The sequence below is a fragment of the Gossypium hirsutum genome, chromosome A05, assembly GCF_007990345.1.
Source record: "Gossypium hirsutum isolate 1008001.06 chromosome A05, Gossypium_hirsutum_v2.1, whole genome shotgun sequence".
NCBI classification, from domain to species: Eukaryota; Viridiplantae; Streptophyta; class Magnoliopsida; order Malvales; family Malvaceae; genus Gossypium; species Gossypium hirsutum.
Window position 1 is genome coordinate 55,973,066 of NC_053428.1, and position 22,078 is coordinate 55,995,143.

Consider the following 22,078-nt stretch of genomic DNA (forward strand, 5'->3'; position numbering starts at 1 on the left):
CATGAACATGAATGTAAAATTTTAAGTGAATTACTTGATTGTCATATATAAAAATTGTGGTGTGAATAAGGGCACATTGGTTAGGCATTTAGGTTGAATCTTTTAACATTGGTTAGGCATTTAGGTTGAATCTTTTAACATGTTTTGGATTATTTTAGGTGTGTTTTAAGTAGGTTTAATTGCTGGTATATGAGTTGCTTGCGGTCTAAGTAAGTTCGAAATGGTAAACTGCATTTAAAGGTTCAATTAGAGGTACACGACCTGGGACACATGCTGTCACACGCACACAGCCTTTTCACACAGTCGTGTGTTTCAAAAAAGTATGCCACACGATCTAGGCACGACCTGTGATTTGGTCGTGTGACCTAACATCGAAGCTAACATGGGCTAGCACATGGTTTATGACACGTTATGTGACCTTATTTCAAATATACACACGATCTAGCACATGACCTGCTGCACGACTGTGTGAGGGAATTTTGAAGTTACACGGTTTGTCACATGGTTGGCCGTACAGTCGTGTGACCCCTATTTTCCAAATTTCTCTATTTTGATTCAAATCAGTCTCTAGTTGTTCCAATATATTTTTAGGGTCCCGTAAGCTCGGTTTAAGACCCGTAAATGTGATTTTTCTATCAATGAAATGTATATTTGAATATTGTTATTTAAATTAATAATTGAATGGATTAGCGTTGTAAATTGTTTGTTATGTAATACTTTGTAACCATAATTTGGTGATAGAGACAGGTTAGGGGTGTTACATAACTAGTCACAGCATGCTACTCGGTGAGATTGTCCCAAGATGACTCATTTATGGTGCATGATGCGATACGTGTTAAGTTGATGGTTATACACTCAAGATCATCTAGTTATGTAATTCCTTAAGGAGCTATGCTTAAGTTAGAATGATGGCCAAATGTTACACGATTATAAATATGTGTGAATGCTTAAGGATTACGTTCATGTACTAATTGGATGGAAATTCATGTTCTTACTAGTTGATCATGATCAACCCAAGGTGTGATGCAATTTTCTGAGACTTGGAAAGTTTGATAAATTCTTGAAGGATGGATCATCTCGAATAGGTTCAAATTGGGTGGAAACCTTGACCTAAAGTACTCGAATGCTTTAAGGAACCAGAGTTATAATAGAGCCCGATCCAATTAAACTTAACGAATTACTCGAACCCTGGTATAAGGAAGTTGCCACGCTTCAGGATAGGAAATCGAAGTGATAAGACAAGGGGTGAACGCCACAAAGTTGTGAGAGTTTGATAAGTTCAATAAGTTCAGTTAAAAACCTTGGAGAGAAGAATCTCACAAATAAAGTTTTTTTGATTCAAAATGTCTTCAACCTTACAAATGACCAATTACATGATTTATATAGGCCCTAAAATGGCCATTCAAATTCAGCATAAAAAAGGTGTTCACACTAACAATTGAAGCATTAAAATTCTATTCATGAACATGATGCATTCATGTATAAACCAACTGGACATATTCCTTTTTTAAATTCTTTCATGCGTGCTTATCTAGGAAGCAATCTTCAAATTCATGAATGAGTGGCCTTTGATCTCCTTTAACCCTTTTGGCCGAATGTGCATTGCATGGGACATGCACCATCTTAATTTGAAGCTTTAATGCGTATTGGGATGTTGAAAGGACAACATGGATATTTGAAATTCATTCCCACCTTGGTGCATGTATATGTTCATTCAATGGCTGAATTTATGATGTACATTCAATTTGATTTTTTCATGAATCCTTCTTCATTAAGAAATCCACTAAGACATGTACTTGGCCTTTCATACGAACAAACACATGTATCATCATTGAAGGCTTGAATCTTGAACATTCTAGATGGTTCTTGGTGCATGCATTCGGCTAGATGAAAAGTCCTTCATTAGGCCACACGAATAGACACATACACCATATAAATAAGCATAATCCTTTTGCAACAAACACAAATCACAATCGGCTATGGCACTTAACTAAACTAGATGCACACTTAGACTCTTGATGCACACACACATGGATGAATTGACTTAGTCAAACAACATGCTTTAACTAACACAAGCAAAACACCATGCACATGACTCATGCCTATAAACAACTGACAAACCAAATGTGGCAAATTAACACACACATATAATTATGAACTTATAACACAATTAACATATGAAACACATAAATAAGATACAAACATAAGCTTTGGAATTCAAATACAAACATGACTTAATTAAAAGTCCTTAAAATGTTGGCCCAAAATCATTCAAACCCATGAAATGTTCCATTTTACACATGGGCCCTTGTGTTTGGGCCAATCTCGATATCTTTGCATGGCTTCGTAACATGATGTGACCGGAATCACATCAATGTGGCTTGATTCAATGGGTGTAGGAATTATCATTGCAATGACTTAGAAATTTTTTCAAGGTTTAATGTAAGATGCATGTAATAGCCTATTTTCTAGTGAGATCGGAACAGGGGTTTCGGGACCACAAATCCGAGCCAAAAAATAAAATTTATTTTTATTTTATTATATGGTCCGTATTATGATAGACATGTCATGTGAAAATTTTGATAAGAAAATTTTATCGATTATGTGCTTAATTACGAGAAGGACCAAATCGTATAAAATGCAAAAGTTGAATTCTAGTAGCTATAAGGATTAAATAGCTGTAAAATTCAAAACTTGAGGTCCTTATATGGTAATTAGACCATTAAAGAAAGTATGCAGATATTTTGGTGACTCATCCATGTAAATTTAGAAAAAGGGCAAGGACTAAATTGGAAAGTGAAAATATTTAATTAATTAAAAGATGATAAAAAAGAAATACCATTTTATTTATCATCTTCTTCCCCAAAAGTACATGGAAACCCTAGGAGAGAGAGAGAAGAAACTTTAATGGCCAAATTGGGTAAGTTTTCTTGGCCCGTTTTTAGTAATTTTGATATTTTTAAAACCAGGATAGCTTAATCTATCTATTTGGGGGATCAATTTGAGAAGTTATCGAAGTATGGAAAATGAATCATGGATGTATATGCTGAAAATTAGAAATTTTTGGTAGAAAAAGAAAGGTTGTTGATAGATAAACAACTTTTACAAAGTGATTATTGATGAAAACATGATTTAGGGACTAAAATGTAAAGTTGTGAAATTGAAGAAAAATGCTGAATTTTTATGAATACATGTTCTGTAAATTTTGTAATGGGATTTTGGTTAGGCTTGGAATAGGGAGTAAATTGCACAATTTTTATTTTCCGAGCCTAGGGACGAAATGAGAATTTATGGAAAAGTTAGGGGCAAAATGATAATTTTGCCTAGGATAAAAATTGAGTCCACTTGAATATAAAATATGATAAATTGATGTTAAATTTACTCGTATAGATCCAGTAGACCAAATTCAGAGATAGAACGAGGAAAGGAGGAAAATGTCAGATTAGTAGATTTATGTACACGAACATTTGTCGAGGTAAGTTCTTGTAACTAAATTGTAAGTTCGTGTAACTAAATTGTATATGTTTTTATGCTTGAATTAAATGTTGTGTTTGCGAATTGTATAAATGCCATAAATATGTGAAATGATCACATACTCACTAAAGCTCGATAAATGAAAGTGCCCGATCAATTATAATGCCCGACAAATGATAAATGATAAAAATGTTAATTTTATGCTTGAGTTGAATGTGAACATTTGAATTGCATAAATGCATAAATATATGAGATTGGCCACATGCTTGATAAGGCTTGAGAGATTCTAAATTCCGTATTAAAATGTTACTTATATGTTTGAAATGAATATGGAATGTAACACCCCTCACCCGTGTTCAACGCCGAAATAGGGTTACGACGCATTACTAGACTCACAGTACAATTAAACATTCTTTTAGCATACATTTTCTCAATTCAACCATTCATCATTCAATCTCAATCAATTTGTCCCTAATACGAGCCTACGAGACCCTAAACATGCTTTGGGAGTGGTTCGGGACTAAACATGCTTTATGAGGCCCATGTGGACAAAAATAGGCTATTTACCAAGCCATTTTGCCACTCAAATAATCACACACCTACACCACAATTCAAAGAATCAACTCAAAGTATAATAGGCATTAAATCCACCTCAACCAAGTATCATTTAAACCATTTCAATGCCAACAATATACAAGACACACAACATTCTAATTTTCCATTTAGTTCATACCAATATCAACTACTTCAAACAATCATCACACAACCATCAACCAACTCAATTCACAAGACTTATTCATACATATATGTACATGATTCAAACATACCAAATATACCAAAATAAGCCATCACTCATGGCTATTTTTACATACCAAAACATATACATTTAAAATCCAATTCATTTGGCCAAAATCATTATTAAGTCAACCAAAATAACCAAAATCCCTATACATGCTATATACTTAAAATACCAAGTTCATAATTACCGAGAGATAGGTGGATAGTGTGATGATGTCTACGACGATCCTCGAACTCGAGCTAGCTATGAATTCACTATAAATGTAACAGCCCTTACCCGTATTCAATGCCAGAATAGGATACGAGGCATTACCAGACTTACAAAGCAAGCAAACATAAAATTCCGGGTCATAAATTTTCATCCAAATTAAGAACTTTTTGCATTCAACCATAAAGTCCCTAATATGAGCCTACGAGGCTCGAAACATGTTTTGGAAGTGGTTCGAGACTAAACTGAGCACTTAGGAAATTTTTACAAAAATTAGAAAAGTTTTGTTATGAACAGGGGTCATACGCCCGTGTGGCTTGGGACATGCCCGTGTGGGCAGGCTGTGTGGTCACACTCGCCCCTATCCCTAACCCGTGCAACTATTTGTTTTGCAATACATAAGCAAATTGACGTCACACGGCCAAGTCACACGCCCATGTGCCAGGCCTTGTGATAAATTATATTTTCATAAAATAGGTGCAGACTTCACATGGTCGGGATACACGCCCATGCCTGAGACCGTGTCACTCACACAGCTGCGACACACGCCTATGTGCTAATTCTGTTTCTCAAAATTAAGGTGTAGGGGACACACGACCAGAACACATACCCATGGGATAGACCATGTGTCACACATGGCCTAGACACACTCTCGTGTGTCAACCCATGTGGATAAAATACTTTACCAAGCCATTTGTCACCCTCTTTTACACCTACACACACCCAAGATCAATGACATAATCCATGGCATGTTTAAGCAACCAAAACATACATTATCAAGGCTAAATCATATCATTCATTACCAACACTTATCATATTTACTATAGCATAATTTTACCAAATCAATTCATACCAAACTCACATTCACAAGTATCAACATGAATACTTTCATCATGCATAATTCTACTTAGACTTTCTAGCACACCAAAAGAACCATTTCATCCATTTCACAACAAGTCATTTAACCATAATAAAATATAGCAATCCATTGCAAAACACAAAAAACAAGAAGGCATTAACACATATACTTATATAAATGGGCTTACAACCATTTTAGCCAAAATAAGCCAATTACATGGCTAAATACCAAATCACCTTAAACAAATATAAGCCAATACATTTGGCCAAATCAAATGAAACATATAACAAAATGCCCAATCCCTATACATGCCATACTCTCAAAATGTTCTAAAATCATTAGTACCAAAAGGATAGTTTGATAGTGCAGTGCGACTTCTGACAATCTCCAATCCCGAGCTAGCTTGGTGACACTATAAAACATTGAAAATAAAACGGAGTAAGCTATATAGCTTAGTAAGCCCGTATGAAGAAATAAGCAACCTTACCATACATTAATCATGCAAGTAATAAAACATAAGATGACATCATTTACCATAGTCTCATGAACATTCAATTCCATCACAACTTACCTTGAAATCGTCATTTCACGAATTAATAATCCTAAGCTTCGAGTACATACCTGTCCCATCTCGTAATGAATCTACACTTATTCTCATCTTTGACATACCCGTGAACCACTCAGAATAATAATGTTAGATACTTGGGAATCTTGCGCACTAAGTGCCACATATGTAGCCAATGCTACCTCAATCTCATATCACATAATTGCTCGCTCTCGAGCTAATCAATGAGTTTGCTCACACAAGCTGTCAGTTAAGACGTAGCTACTTGGTGCTGTTCACACAAGCTGTCAAGGAACCGTAACATATGCCGGTATACTTAGCCACCGGCAAGACATACGAGACCAGACGCGGATCACATAATCTCATAACACATGGTAACCCTAGTGACATGTCACTTGTATCCTAATCTATTCTTAAGGTTCAAATGAGATTTCTTGCTTATTGAATTGTCGTTGAACTCATCCATAGAGTTAAACTCGTCCACACAATCAATCATACAGTTCATGAAATATTAAAACATTTAAATACAATTATATTAAAGCTTATTTAACATAAGAACTTACCTCGGTTACAAAAATGACTATAAGTTCTATTTAGTCCACAACCTCGTTATTTTCCCGGTCTAAACTCGAACTTCATTTTTCTTGATCTATAATATGAAATTTAACTTATTTAATCATCACATTACTCAATTCAGCCCAAAAACACAATATGGCTAAAATTACATTTTTGCCCTGAACCTTTTGACATTTTTACAATTTAGTCCTTAGGCTCGTAAAATGAATTTCTTTCAATTTCCTCACAACCCAAGCCTAGCCAGACCTTTTTCATGCTCATAATAGCCCAAAATTTTTATTTATTCACATTTTTCTTCTCATTTTATAGACTTTTACAAATAAGTCCCTATTTGTCGTTTTTTTTACCGAAAATCACTTTACAAAAGTCATTTAACAAAGAGCAAACATACATTTTCTACCATCAAACATCAAAATAAATACATGTTCAACATGGGTAAAATTTTAAACTTCACCTTTCTTTCAAACTAGTCCTTGAAATAGGTAAATCAAGTTATAACGATCTCAAAAATATAAAAATCGTTAAAAACGAGACAAAGACGGAACTACAATTGAGCTTGGAAGTTGACCAAACCCTAGCTATGGCTTCTCCTTGAAAAATTCGGCTAGGGGGACTAAATTGAAGAATATGGACACTTTTAGTTGTTAATTTTGTCTTTATTTTCCAAATGGCTAAAATGCCCTTAATGAAAAACTTTAAAATTTTACCTAACCATGTCTATTTTTGTCCATACAAAATATAATGGTCTAATTAGCATTTAAGGACCTGTAATTTAAGAATTCATAGCAATTAGGTACCTTTAACATAGAGAACTCACATTTTTCTCCTATTGCAATTTAGTCCTTCTAGTCAAATTGGATACTCAATCGATAAAATTTCTTAACAAAATTTTCACACAATCATTCAATCATACTGTAGACCTTAAAATAATAACAAAATAAATATTTCTACTTTAGATTTGTGGTCCCAAAACCACTATTCTGATTTGACCCAAAAATGAGCTGTTACAACTCTCCCCACTTTTGGGATTTTTGTCCCTGAAAGTCTTACCAGAAAAGAGGTTAGGGTACTATTTTCTCATAACTTCCTCAGGTTCCCACGTAGCCTCTTTGACCCCATGTCCTTGCCACAAAACTTTCACTAGAGCTATGCTTTTTATTTCTCAACTGTTTAACTTACCGAGCTAAAATCTTGATCGGTTCTTCACCAGTCATATCGGGTCGAATCTCAATCTTTGTTGTGAGATTATTTGCGAAGGATTTGATCGATAATGGCACAACATCGATACATGAAACACATTTTGAATTCTTTCCAATTCCAACGGCAAAGCTAATCAATATGCCACTGCCCTTATTCTTTCAATAATCTCATACGGCCCAATGAACCGTGCACGCAACTTGCCTTTGCGACCAAATCTAAGAATTTTCTTCCACGGTGAAACTTTCAGAAACACTTTATCACCTACCTGAAATTCAATATTCTGTCATTTCAAATCCGCGTATGATTTTTGTCGATCAGAAGCTACTTTCAAACAATCACGAATTACTTTCACCTTTTCTTCAGTTTCTTTGACCTAATCAACCCCGCGAATCTACTTCTCATTAAGCTTGGTCTAGTATAACGGAGTTCAGCATTTGCAACCATACAATGCTTTAAACAGTGCCATCTTTATACTCGACTGATAACTATTGTTATAAGCAAATTCGACGAATGGTAGGTATTTCTCCCAACTGCCTTCGAACTCTAAAACACAACAGCGAATCATATCTTCGAGAATTTGAATCACTCTCTTAGATTGACTGTCTATTTGCTGATGGAAGCAGTACTAAAATTTAACTTTGTACCCAACACTTCTTGCAATTTCTTTCAAAATCGCGATGTAAACCTCGAATCTCTATCCAAAATAATAGAAGTAGGCACCCGTGGAATCTAACAATCTCAACAATGTACAATTTAGTGAGCTTATCAAGTGAATAATCAGTATGTACCGAAAGAAAATGAGCTGATTTTGTCAATCTATCAACAACGACTCAAACAACATCTTTCTTCTTTGGAGTCAGAGGTAATCCAGTTACGAAATCCATCATAATTCTGTCCCATTTCCACTCAAGAATCTTCCAGGCTGAAGTAAACTCGAAGGTACTTGATGTTCGGCCTTTGCTTTTTGACAAATCTAATATCTCGATACAAATTCAGAAATATCTCATTTCATACCCACCACCAATACAATTTCTTTAAATCATTATACATCTTCGTACTTCCTGGATGAACAGATAGACAACCACTATGTGCCTCATGAAGAATTTTTTGAATCAACTCAGCATCTTTCGGTACACAAATCCTACCTCAGAACATCAAACAATCATCGACCCCAATCTGAAAGTCTGAATCACTATTCGGTTCGCACTGAACTCTCTTAGCTTGCAATTCACTGTCACATTTTTGAGCTTCGCAAATTTGATGAAGAAATACCAGTGTAGCTTTTAACTCAGCTAGAATCGATCCATCATCAGAAAAAGTTAGTCGCGTATTCATTTCTCTCAAAGTAAACAAAGATTTCTTACTCAAAGCATTGACAACTACATTCTCCTTCCTAGGATGATAATCGATTACCAACTCATAGTGTTTCAACAACTCGAGCCATCTCCGTTGTCGTAAATGCGAATCTTTTTGAGTTATCAAATACTTTAAACTCTTGTTATCAGTAAAGATGTGACACTTTTCATCGAACAAATGGTGTCACCAAATTTTTAAAGCAAAAATAATCGCCACCAATTCCAAGTCGTGCATCAGATAATTCCTTTCGCATGGTTTCAACTGTCTCGAGGCATAAGCTATCACTTTACCCTATTGCATCAACATACAACCAAGACCATTCAAAGACGCGTCACTAAAAAATACAAACTCTTTTCCTGACTCAGGTTGCACTAACACCTATGCCTCAGTCAACAACGCTTTCAATTAATCAAAACTCTTTTGACATTTCTTAGACCACTCGAATTTCACCTTTTTGTAACAATCTAGTTATAGGTGTAGCAATCATTGAAAATCCTTTAACAAAACGTCAATAATAACCAGCTAAACCTAAAAAGCCTCTAACTTTGGATACATTTCTCAGAGGTTTCCAATCAAAAACTGTCGAAATCTTACTTGGATTAAGCTGTATACCTTTCGCTGAAACATTGTGTGCCAAAAATCTGACCTTTCGAAGCAAAAACTCACTTTTGCTGAATTTAGCAAATAATTTCATATCTCTCAAAGTCTGCAATACAATTCTTAAATGTTCGGCATGCTCAGACTCATCTCGTGAATAAATCAAAATGTCGTAGAAAATAAAGAACCGCAAACTTATCTAAATATGGTCTGAAGATTCGAATCATCAAGTCTATAAAAACTATAAGAGCATTAGTTAATCCAAAAGGGATAACAAGAAATTCATATTGCCGTACCTCATTTTGAACGTGGTCTTCAGCACATCCAAATCTTTAACTCTCAACTAATAATAGCCTGATCTTAAGTCTATAATCGAGAACACTATTTCCCCCTTTCAACTGGTCGAACAAATCATCAATTCTCGGTAAGGGATACTTGTTCTTTATCGTAGCCTTGTTATGCTGACGATAATTAATACAAAGCTTCATGGATCCGTCTTTCTTCTTGATGAATTACACTGGTGCACCCTAGGTTGAAAAACTTGGTCTCGCAAAACCCTTATCTGTCAGCTCTTGCAATGAGACTTCAATTCTTTCAATTCAGGTGGAGCCATTCTATATAGAGCTATCGATATAAGTGAAGTCCCCGGTACTAAATCAATAGTAAACTCAATCTCTCTAATCGGTGGTAATCCAGGCAACTCCTCTGGGAACACATTCGGATATTCACATACTATCGGCACAGATTTAATCTTCAATTTAGACACTTTCGTATTCAGTATATACAAAAGATAAGCTTCACAACCTTTTCTTACATGCCTCTAATCCAACATCGATGAAATCACAATAGGCAACTCAATCGACTCATTCGGTTCAATCCGAAGAATTTTGTTATTTTGACATTTCAATTCAATAATCTTTCATCTACCATTCGCTAAAACATCATGTAAGGTCAACCAATCCATTCCAAGAAATACATCAAACTCATCAAACGATAAAAGTATCAAGTCAGCCGAAAAACAGTGACCTTGAATCATTAAAAGACAATTCTTGCAAACTTTATCAACTAGAACATATTTGCCTAAGGGGTTCGACACTTTAACCACATACTCAGTAGACTCAACAGGCAAATTCTTACTAGATACCAAATTCATGTAAATATAAGAATGAGTCGATCCAAGATCAATCAAGCAACTACATTAGTATCATAGAGAGAAAATGTACCAGTGATAACATCAGATGCATCTTCGCGAGCGCGAATAACGTAAGTTCTAACAGGTGTTTTGACCTTTGATCTCACAGTTAACTCTTTCATCACACCTGTAACACCCCAAACTCGGCCTAGACGTTATGACCGAATCTGACGTGCCACATTGAAATAAGAATCCATGTTTCGTTTTAGTGTTTTAAAAAAATGACTTTGGTTAAGCTAACAAAGTGAATGGAAGCTGGGCACCAGGTAGGAATCTGTAACGGAGGAGGTGAGCCATGAAGGCTGCTTAAGTGCCAAGCTCTTCGAATGGATCCAATCCTAGACATGCCCACAACCATTGCCACACCTGGTTAAATCGAGTTGTAATTTATTTAAGTTGAAATCTTTGATAAATCGGATAATCGTGGCGTGGTGTTATTTTGAAAACAATTATCATTTTGAAAACACGTCCTAAGTCTAGCCCATTTATTATCAAACAGATTAAAGTTATTAAAAATAAAATAATCCCAGAAAAGAAAGAAAATCAAGTCAAAATGGCCTTATTACAACCCAAAAATAAATAATAAATAAAGCAAATTTTATGAAAACCAAACACTTATTCAAAAGCCCAAAGGCGATCACTGTGGCCACTCTGAATCCCCTCCGGCTCCAAGTCCCAAATCAAGGCTCACCTGCAAGGTTAAGAAAAGGGGGTGAGTTTGGAAACTCAATGTGTAACAAGCCCCTTTTAGAGCCCAAAGCAATATCAGCCTGCTGGGCCTAAGCCCAAATCCAATCTCAACATATACTGGGCCGAAGCCTTTTCATATTCCATATTTCATAACACTGGGCCGAAGCCTTTACTGTAAACGGTATGACCCGTAGGCCCATTTCATTATCACGAGTAATGTCAATGAAAGAATGAATGCAAGCCCAATTGGGGAGACTACTCGACCCACCATCCGCTACTCTCCACCTGTACCAACCAACACACCATGTGGGGAATGATTCAACCCACCCAACCAACACACCACTGGCAGCATAGCTGCTTTATCATATATCTGGAGGCCTAGCCTCTTTTAATAACTGGGGCAAAGCCCTTTTCGGTAAACTAGGGCAAAGCCCTTTTCAATAAACTGGGGCATAAGCCCTTTTCGGTAAACTGGGGCATAAGACCTTTTCAATAAACTGGGGCATAAGCCCTTTTGCACTTCCTCCATCCATATAAAAACCCAACCCAATGCATTTATGAATTCATCATAAGCACTTCATACATATCATGTGCATATCATACATATCATGTGCATATCATATCAATCATGTATATCATATTCCGCGCATCAAATTTATAATTAAACCCTAGGGGTATAATGGTCATTTTTACCTAGGGGCAAAACAATCATTTCTGTATTATAAAGGTAATTTCATAATTTTACCAAATATTAGGGTTTTCGATGTTCATTATTAGTTACTAACAATTCATATGTTTTAAACAGCGATTCTGGCCCATTTTTAGCGAAACCGAGTTATTGGGCCAAAAAACTCCTAATGGGCCCTACTTAGCTGATTTTGTCATCTAGGCCCATTTAGCCTATATTCCATAATGTTGTTACCAGTCTTAATGTGCAAGTTAACAAGTTTTCATTTTCTACCAATTTTACCCAAATGGGTCCAAAAGCCCATTGGGCCCAACTTCTGCCCCTCGAGGCCTAACTTATCGTCATGCCAAAAATCGTGCTCTTACCTGTTCCAACGATCCTGATCATCAACTTAGCGAATCTAACTAACCAATGAGCGTTCGCTTGCTCACAAGTCCTCGAAATGCCAGAATTTCATCATTTTGGCTTTTCGGCATTTATCGTTTTAAGCTATGAAAAAGGGTTCGTTACACACCTGTTTTGCAATATTCCTTGACGAGATCTCCTACATGATTTCTCCTATAATCAACCGATCAGCTCACAATACTTGAACCAAATCGAGAACCATCTAATTTCAACACTTACACATTCGGCCACCCTTCATAATGGCCTTAAGAACCTTACCTTTGCCGAAATTGATGACTAGCTCTAGCCACTCCGATGATCCAAACTAATCCAAGTTGACCCTATGCCTTGCTGCTCCCCTACTAAACAAACCATAAAAAAAATTAAAAGAAAAACTCAATAGAGCCTATACCCACATTCAACCATCTCCTAAACTATAGGGGTTTTGGCTTTTGTCAACAGTTACTATAGGAATCGTTTAGAGTTCGAGCACTTACCACAGTCTCTTTTCTTGAATCCGTTTATGCCTAGAAGATAAGGGAATTGACCACTAAAAGGTGAAAAGAAAAGGTTTGCTGGTCAACAAAGAATCGACACCACCTAGTCCCCACGGATTTCGGCTTTTGCGGTATTTCAGCAGTAGTGATGGTAAGAAAAACAATAGGTGAACGAAGGGGAGTAGTGGGCTGGTTTTGGAAAAGAAAAAGAAGAAAAGATGAATGGGAGGAAGGTAGATTTGGCTGGAAGAGAAAAGAGAGAAAAAGACTACACCAAAAAGAGAAAACTGCACACCCTAATTCCTATTACCGAAAATCCCTAACTAAAACCCCTCTACTGAAATCCCCTCTCTAATCCCCTCAATTCGGCTAAGCTCTATCCCCATCTCAAATCCCTAAAATCTCTCCCCTTATCCCTCCTTAATTCATGCATTTGACTATTTCAAACTCTCTCCTACAGAGTTCCATCCAGCTTTAAACTCTAGCATGCACAAGCATAAAAATAACATTACCTTTGCCATCATAGGGAATCGAACCCAGGTCTTCCTCCAACACTTACACGCCACCTTTATAGCTCCCTAGTGGCGTCACTTAGCCACTTTACCAGAGGATCTTTTGTGTTACATTTTAGCCACAAATTTTAATAAGACCACCTATCCAAGGCCCCTAACTTCTTAAGTCCAAAATTCAAAAATTCCACTGGGTTTTGGCCAGCACATGGGCCTTCCATAAGCCCATTTACCTACTCAAATTATGAATTCCACAACCAAATACCAAATTTTAAAAAACTTTACCAAAATATCGAGAATCGCGAAAAAACCCGAAAATCAGGATGTTACAACACCTCTGCTAGTTCCCACTTCTAGTATTTCTCAGTGGCCTTCCTCTAGTAGCAGTGTTACTTGGCCTTGCATTCTGAAAATTATCTTTCTTAGCCATTTCAGGGCAATCTCGAATGAAGTGATTTGGGGAGCCACATTTAAAGCAAGCCTGGTTGTTCATCCTACATTCACCGGGATGTTATCTACCACAGTGTTGACATTCAAGTCTATTTGACCTAGCATTACCAACACTCGCTATTGATGTAGTTTGGGCCTTAGAACCCAAATATTGCTTCCCACGATCTCTGTTGGGATACCCAGCTGAAGCATTAGAGCGCGTATAGAAATCCTTCGACTTCTTTGATGGAGATTGAAATGACTTATTTATCGGTCTTTTTCTTGAGTCTCTAGCCTTAAACTTAGCCTTTCTCTTTTCTTTGCTCAACTCTTCGGCTTTGCAGGTTCGATTGACCAGCACGAAAAATTCTTTCAACTCTAAAATCTCAACTAACAGTCTAATATCCTCATTCTGCCCATCTTTGAATCTCTTGCACATGATAGCCTCTGTAGAAACACATTTCGAAGCATATTTACTGAGCCTAACAAAATCTTGATAGTATTCAGTCATAGACATATGGCCTTGTTTCAGTTCCAGGAACTTCTTGCGTTTCTAATCAATGAACTGCTGACAGATATATTTCTTTCTGAACTCATCTTGAAAGAATTCCTATGTGACTCATTCCCTCAGTACCAAAGATACAAGAGTATTCTACCACTGATACGCAGTGTCTCTCAAAAGTGATATAGCACATTTCAAGCACTCAGCTAGTGTCCAAGAAAGCTCATCAAATACCCCAATAGAGTTCTCAAGCCAAAACTCTACTCTCTCAAGATCATCGTCAATATTAGCTCTAAATTTTTTGGCCCCTTTCTTTCTAATCTTATCAATTGGAGGCTTGTTCAGTCTTACCAATTCCACACCTTAGGGAGCTAAAGGAACCGGTTGAGGGTTTGGTGAGGGTAGAGGATGTTAAGTTGCCGGATTTGTTCGAACAAACTCGGTAAACCATTTATTCATCATTTGGAAGAAGGCTTCTTTAGCCTCTCCTCCTTAACTAACCGTTACTAGTTTACTTTCAGATGGCGCTGTCCCTTCGGTAGGAGTCAGCGCATTACTTTTAACATCATTAGCTACTTCTCAGTTGGGATCCATTTACTAGAGGAAAACACAATTTAAATTGTCAGGAGTTGTCACACTATCACAAATTAAATATGGCATGTATAGCTAGACTATTACACATGATACGTTAGTTTAAAAATCGACTAAACTATAACTTTGATACCACTAAATGTAACACCCCTTACCTGTATTCAACACTGAACAGGATACGAGGCATTACCAGACTTACAAAGCAAATAAACATACAATTCTGAGTTAAAAATTTTCATCCAAATTAAAACCATTTGCATTCAACCATAAAGTCTCTGTAACACCCCTAACCTGTATCCATCGATGGAATAGGGTTACGAGGCATTAATGGATAATACATATCATTCACATGCTGTAAATACCAAAAATAATATTAAAATAATTTTACGACCTCATATTTACGGTCCCGAAACCACTGCGCGATTTAGCTCAAACCGAGCTATTACAACTCTTCCCCCTAAGGGATTTTCGTCCCCGAAAGTCTTACCAATGAATAGGTTTGGATATTGCTTTCTCATAGCATCCTTGGTTTCCCACGTAGCTTCTTCAACTCTGTGTCGATACCATAATACTTTCAGTAATGCTATTATTTTATTTCTTAGCTCTTTGAACTCACGAGCTAGAATTCGGATCGGTTCTTCACTATACGACAAATCTGACTGAATTTTAACTTTTGTTGAAGAAATAATATGTGAAGAATCGGATGGTATCGTCAAAGCATTGATACATGAAACACATTATGAATCTTTTCTAACTCAGACGGCAATGCTAGTTGATAAGCTACTGGTTCGACTAGCTCGATAATCTCGTATGGTCCGATGAATTGCAGACTCAATTTGCCTTTACGACCAAATCGAAGTATTTTCTTCCATGAAGATATTTTCAAGAACACTTTATCCCCGATCTGGAATTCAATATCTTTCCGCTTCAAATCTGCGTAAGATTTCTGTCGATCTAATATTGCTTTCAGACCATCGTGAATTACTTTCACTTTTTCTTCTGTTTCTCTAATCAGATCAACGCTGTGAATCTTATGCTCGCTAAGTTCAATCCAGTACAACGGTGTTCGACACTTCCGACCGTATAAAGCTTTATAAGGTGCCATTTTAATACTCGATTGAAAACTATTTTTATATGCAAATTCAATCAACGAAAAATACTTTTCCCACATACATTCGAACTCAAGAATGCAACATCTCAACATATCCTCGAGTATCTAAATAACTCGCTTGGATTGACCATCTGTTTGAGGGTGAAATACAGTAAATGTAGTTTTGTACCCAATGCATCTTGCAATTTCTTCCAAAACCTCGATGTGAATCTCAAATCTCTATCCGAAACTATAGAAATAGGTACTCCGTGTAATCTCACAACCTCGGATATATACAATTCAGCTAACTTTTCAAGCGAATAATCTGTTCATACTGGAATGAAATGAGCAGACTTTGTCAATCTGTCAACTACACCTGAGATTGCATCTTTCTTATTGGAGATAGGGGTAAACCTGAAAAAAAATCCATAGTCACTCTATCCCATTTCCACTCGGGGATCAGAATTGGTTGCAATAAACCAGACGGTACCTGATGCTCAACTTTAACTTGCTGAAAAATCAAACATTTTGACACAAATTCCGAAATATCACGTTTCATACCATGCCACCAATAAAGCTGTTTCAAATCGTTATACATTTTCATGCTTCCCAAATGAACAGATAAATGACTACTATGTACTTCGTTCAAAATCATCTGAATCCACTCTGAATTCCTCGGAACACATATTTGGCCTCTGAATCCTAAACAATCATTTGAATCTACTTAAAACTCTGAATCATGGTTTGAATCAGACTGAGCTCGTTTTGCTAACATTTCATTATCAAACTTTTGAGCTTAACAAATCTGCTGTAAAAACAACAGTCTCGCTTTCAACTCCGCTACAATCGACCCGTCATCAGATAGAGCCAACTGAATATTCATTGAATGTAAAGCAAATAAAAATTTCTGACTTAATGCATCAGCAACAACATTTGCTTTTCCCTAATGGTAATCAATCACTAGCTCATAACCTTTTAGTAATTCGAGCTATCTCCGCTGTCACAAATTCAAATATTTCTATGTCATCAAATATTTTAAACTCTTGTGATCTGAGTAAACATAGCATTTCTCACCGAACAAATAATGGCGCCAAATCTTCAATGCAAACACAATGGCTGCTAACTCTAAATCACGCGTCGGGTAATTCTTTTCATGGGTCTTCAACTGTCTCAAGGCATAAGCTATGGCTTTTCTTTCCCGCATCAAAATGTAACCCAAACCATTCAATAATGCATTACTAAAGATCACAGATTCTTTACTTGATTCTAGTTGTACTAACACTAGAGCTTCAGTCAAAAGAGCTTTCAACTGATCAAAACTTTTTGACATTTCTCAGACCATTCAAACTTTACGTCTTTCTAAAGCAATCTTGTCAACGGAGTTGCAGTCATCAAAAAGCATTTTATGAACCGTCTATAATAGCCAGCTAGTCCCAGAAAATTACAAATGTCGGATACATTTCTCGGAGGCTTCTAATCCATTATTACAGAAATCTTGCTCGAATCGACTCGAATACCTGATGCTGACACAATATAACCCAGCAAACCAACTTCACGCAACCATAATTAACATTTACTGAACTTTGCATATAATTTCTTATAATGCAGAGTTTGTAATACAATTCTCAAATGCTCGGCATTCTCAGTTTCATCTAGTGAATATATCAAAATATCATCAATGAGTACAACGACAAATCGATCTAGGTACAGTTTGAAAATACGGTTCATTAAATCCATAAAGTCAGCAAGTGCAGTCCTTAGTCCGAAAGGCATAACTAAAAATTCATAATGTCCATACCTTGTTCTAAAAGCAGTCTTTGGCACATCAGAGTCTTTAACTTGCAACTAATAATAACCCGATCTCAAATCTATCTTCAAAAACACTTTAGCCCCTTTCAATTGATCAAACAAATCATCAATCCGCGGTAAAGGGTATTTGTTCTTGATCATCACTTTGTTAAGCTGTCAGTAATCTATACACATTCTCATCGTGCCATCTTTCTTTTTCACAAACAACACAGGAGCACCCCAGGGTGAGAAACTCGGTCTTGCAAAACCTCTATCGGTTAATTCTTGCAATTGAGCTTTCAATTCTTTTAACTCTGTTGGAGCCATTTTGTACGGAGCTATCGATATTGGCATAGTTCCCGATATTAACTCAATACCAAACTCAACTTCTCGGATCGGTCGTAAACCTGGTAACTCTTTAGGAAACACATCTGGATATTCACATACAGCTGGTATTGAATCAATCTTCTTTTCAGTCACTTTCGTATCAAGCACATAAGCAAAATAAGCTTCACAACCCTTTCTCACATATTTTTGAGCTAACATCGATGAAATCACTGCTGGCAAGCCATTCAGATCATCTGACTCAATCCAGATAATTTCATTATTTTGACATCTCAAATCAATCGTCTTTTGTTTTCAATTCACAATAGCATCATGCAACGTTAGCCAATCCATATCTAGAATTATATCAAATTCATCAAATGTTAACAACATTAGATCAGCCGGAAAACAAATATCTCGAATCATCAATAGGCAGTTCTTACACACTTTATCAGCCAACACATACTTGCCTAAGGTGTTCGATACTCTAATTAAAAATTCAGTAGACTCTACAGGCAAAGTCTTACTGGATACTAAATTCACACATACATACGAATGGGTTGATCCGGGATCTATCAATGCAATAACTTTAGTATCATAGAGAATAAAAGTACCGGTAATGACGTTTGGAGATGACGCTTCTTCGCGAGTGTGAATAGCGTAGGCTCGTGCAGGTGCTCTCGCATCAGATCTCACAGCATTGTCTTATTATGCACCTCTACCACCACTCACATTTCCCATGTTTCTGGGTGGTTTATCCCTAGATGCAGTGTTACTCAGCCTCATATTTTGTACTGTATCTTGCTCAGCCAACTCAGGATAATCACGGATAAAATGATCCAATGATCCACATTTAAAACAAGCCTAATCTTTCGATCTACAATCACTAGAATACTGTTTACCATAATGTTTACATTAAATTCGGTTAGGTCTCGCACTCCCAACACTAGCTATCGAAGTAGCTGGAGCTTCGAAGCTTGACTATTGTCTTACTCAATCTTTATTTGAATGTCCCACAGATGCATTGGAATGATTAAACGAGCTTTGATGTAGACTGATAAGATTTACTTGTTGATCTCTTTCTCAAATCTCTTGCTTCAAAATCAGCTTTTCTCTTTTCTCTGTACAGATACTCGGCTTTACAAGCCCTCTCAACCAATACAACAAATTCTTTCAATTCAAGAATTCCAACTAACGATTTTATATCCTCGTTCAATCCATCAACGAATCATTTACATATGATCTCTTCAGTAGACACATATTCTTGAGCATATTTGCTCAATCGCACAAATTATGTACTGCCCCGAATTTGGGCCTGAAAGTATTGGGCCTTGAGTATGGGTCCGTAAGGAGGTTGTATATAAGTATTTAATTGTGCAAGGAAATGACATAATTAAATGAATGCTCAAGTGGTTAATGGCCTTGAGAAGTGTTGGAGAAATCTTGGGTTCAAATCTGGGCTTTAGCAAATTTTGGTTTTAAGTAAATAAAACCCTGAATGCTTGAATGAAGGCCTTTTAAATTATTGTGTTAAGTAAATGAAACAAGGGAGCATGTAGGATAGTGGTTGTGGTGTCCTTAAGGTTGCAAGGGAGCTTGGGTTCAAGTCTTGGCTCTTATAATTTATTTAATTTTTTGCTCTTAAATGAATCTGGACGTTGGTATGTAGGGCTTATATTTTATTACGACTGATTGATGACACAAGTGAGCTTGTGGCCTACTGTTGGTCGCGTGGCATGATTATTGTGAGAGTAAGGGTTTGAATCTTATAGCAAGCAAGGAGCAATTATTTTGCTATCAGGGGACAGTAATAGTTAGTGTTGGATTTGAACTTTGGTGATGGAGAGTTTGAATTGGTCTTGGGGGGATGGTTGTGGAGGATATCAAGGAAGGATAAGGGGAGAGAATCAGGGAGATTTTCAAGGAGTTTGAGATTGGGAAGAGTTGTAGCTGAATTGGGTAGCTTGTGGGTGCAAAATTTGGCCAAGGGGGTTAGGGATGTGCATTTCAGCAATTGGTGTAGGAGTAGGTGCCAAATTCTCCCTCTTCTATCTTGGGTTTTTGTTCTTTTGGCATTTTTTGGCTCATTTTCTCTCTAATGCTGATTTCTTTGGTAATCACTTGTGTTTTTCGGGATTTGTTTAGTGCAAGCCTTGTGACATTCCTTCTCAAATTTTTTCTCTCTTCTTTGTTTCAAAAGTTATTGAATCACTCATTAGCCGAATATCGGTTGCCTATTCCTTTCTTTTCTAGCCGAACCTATTATTCTCTTGTTCTCAACATTTCTTCTCCTGTTTCTAAAGTTTGATTAAGTTGAACTCAACTTCTTCTTTTTCCCTTTCATTGTTTCTTTTCTGTTCAAGATAGTAAAATACTCTTCGTTCCTAACCGCTTCTTCATCTCTTCGATTTTTAGGGAAGTGATCACTCTAGCCGAATCTTGGTTCACTTCTTTCTCTATACTCGGTTTTTGGTATCTCTTGGGCTGAAAGGTTGTTTCCTCTTTTTTTCCCGTAAGGATAAGTTCACCTAACACCTTCTTTTCTGTTCGATATTACTAGGGACTCGTTTTCCTTAATCAAGGTGTAGGTTGACTACTTTTCCCCTGTAAAGGATCTTTCAATTCGTGGTAAGTGCTTTAAGTATAGTATTTATTCTTTTGGGATTGTAGATTCTTTTGAATCTGTTAATGGTTCTTGTAAAGGTTATAGCATTAAAAAGAATACGAGGTTTTAGAGGCTAGAGGTGGTTGCGGTTGCTAATTGGTAAGTAGCATTAGTTTGATTAAAGCGTTTTCAATATTATGGTGATGGATTAACGAGGGTTTGAGGCTATTGATGGAGTTGTTGTTATTATAGGTTTTCAAGCTTAGAAGTGCTTCAACTACAATCCATAACAGGTGTGTAACCATACACCATTTTGTTATATTGAAAAGTCGAAGGTGTGTATTCACACCTCTCTTTGCTGTGAATCGACAAAAGTCGAAAAGCCAAAAAGCTAAAACGTTAGCATTTGAGGCCCCGTGAGCGTGCGAGCCCTCTTGGGGTAAATCGAGCCGACAAATCATGGGCTATAGACTGTAAAGGCCACCACGTGCATTTTTATGGATTGGGGCCGTTATGGGCCTCGATAGGCCGAAATAGGCCGCATGGGCCCAATGGGCTTGTGGCCTCCACACAGGTAAAATCTACGGTAAGTGACTTTTAATGAGCCAGGCTGTGGTGTACACATAGCCGTATCTAAATTTGGGCTAAATGGGCTACACGATTGTGTGGGCCTACTTGGGCCGAGTAATGAGCCTTAGACCCATTTGCACCGTTATGTCTATTTATGTTACTTAAGTCTCTCCAAGCGACTGTGGACCTTCTATTGGGTCGTTAAGACTTCAGTTTGTAAAATTACTGAAATACCCCCAGTTTGTAAAATTATCGAAATACCCCCAGTTTGTAAAATTACTAAAATATCCCCAGTTTGTAAAATTACCAAAATACCCTAGTTTGTAAAATTTTTGAAATACCCTCGATTTGTGAAATTACCAAAATACCCATGTAGTGTAAAATGACCGTAATGCCCCTGTAAGGTAAAATGACCATAATACCCCTATATGGTAGAATGGCGATTATGCCCTTTATGTTCCATATGGCTGATGTGCTTATGATTGACATATATGATTGTACTGAGTATGACTTTGCATACACGTAATATTTATGGCATGACATACTGCATGGGGTTGGGTTATTATTGACGGAGGAAGTGTACGGC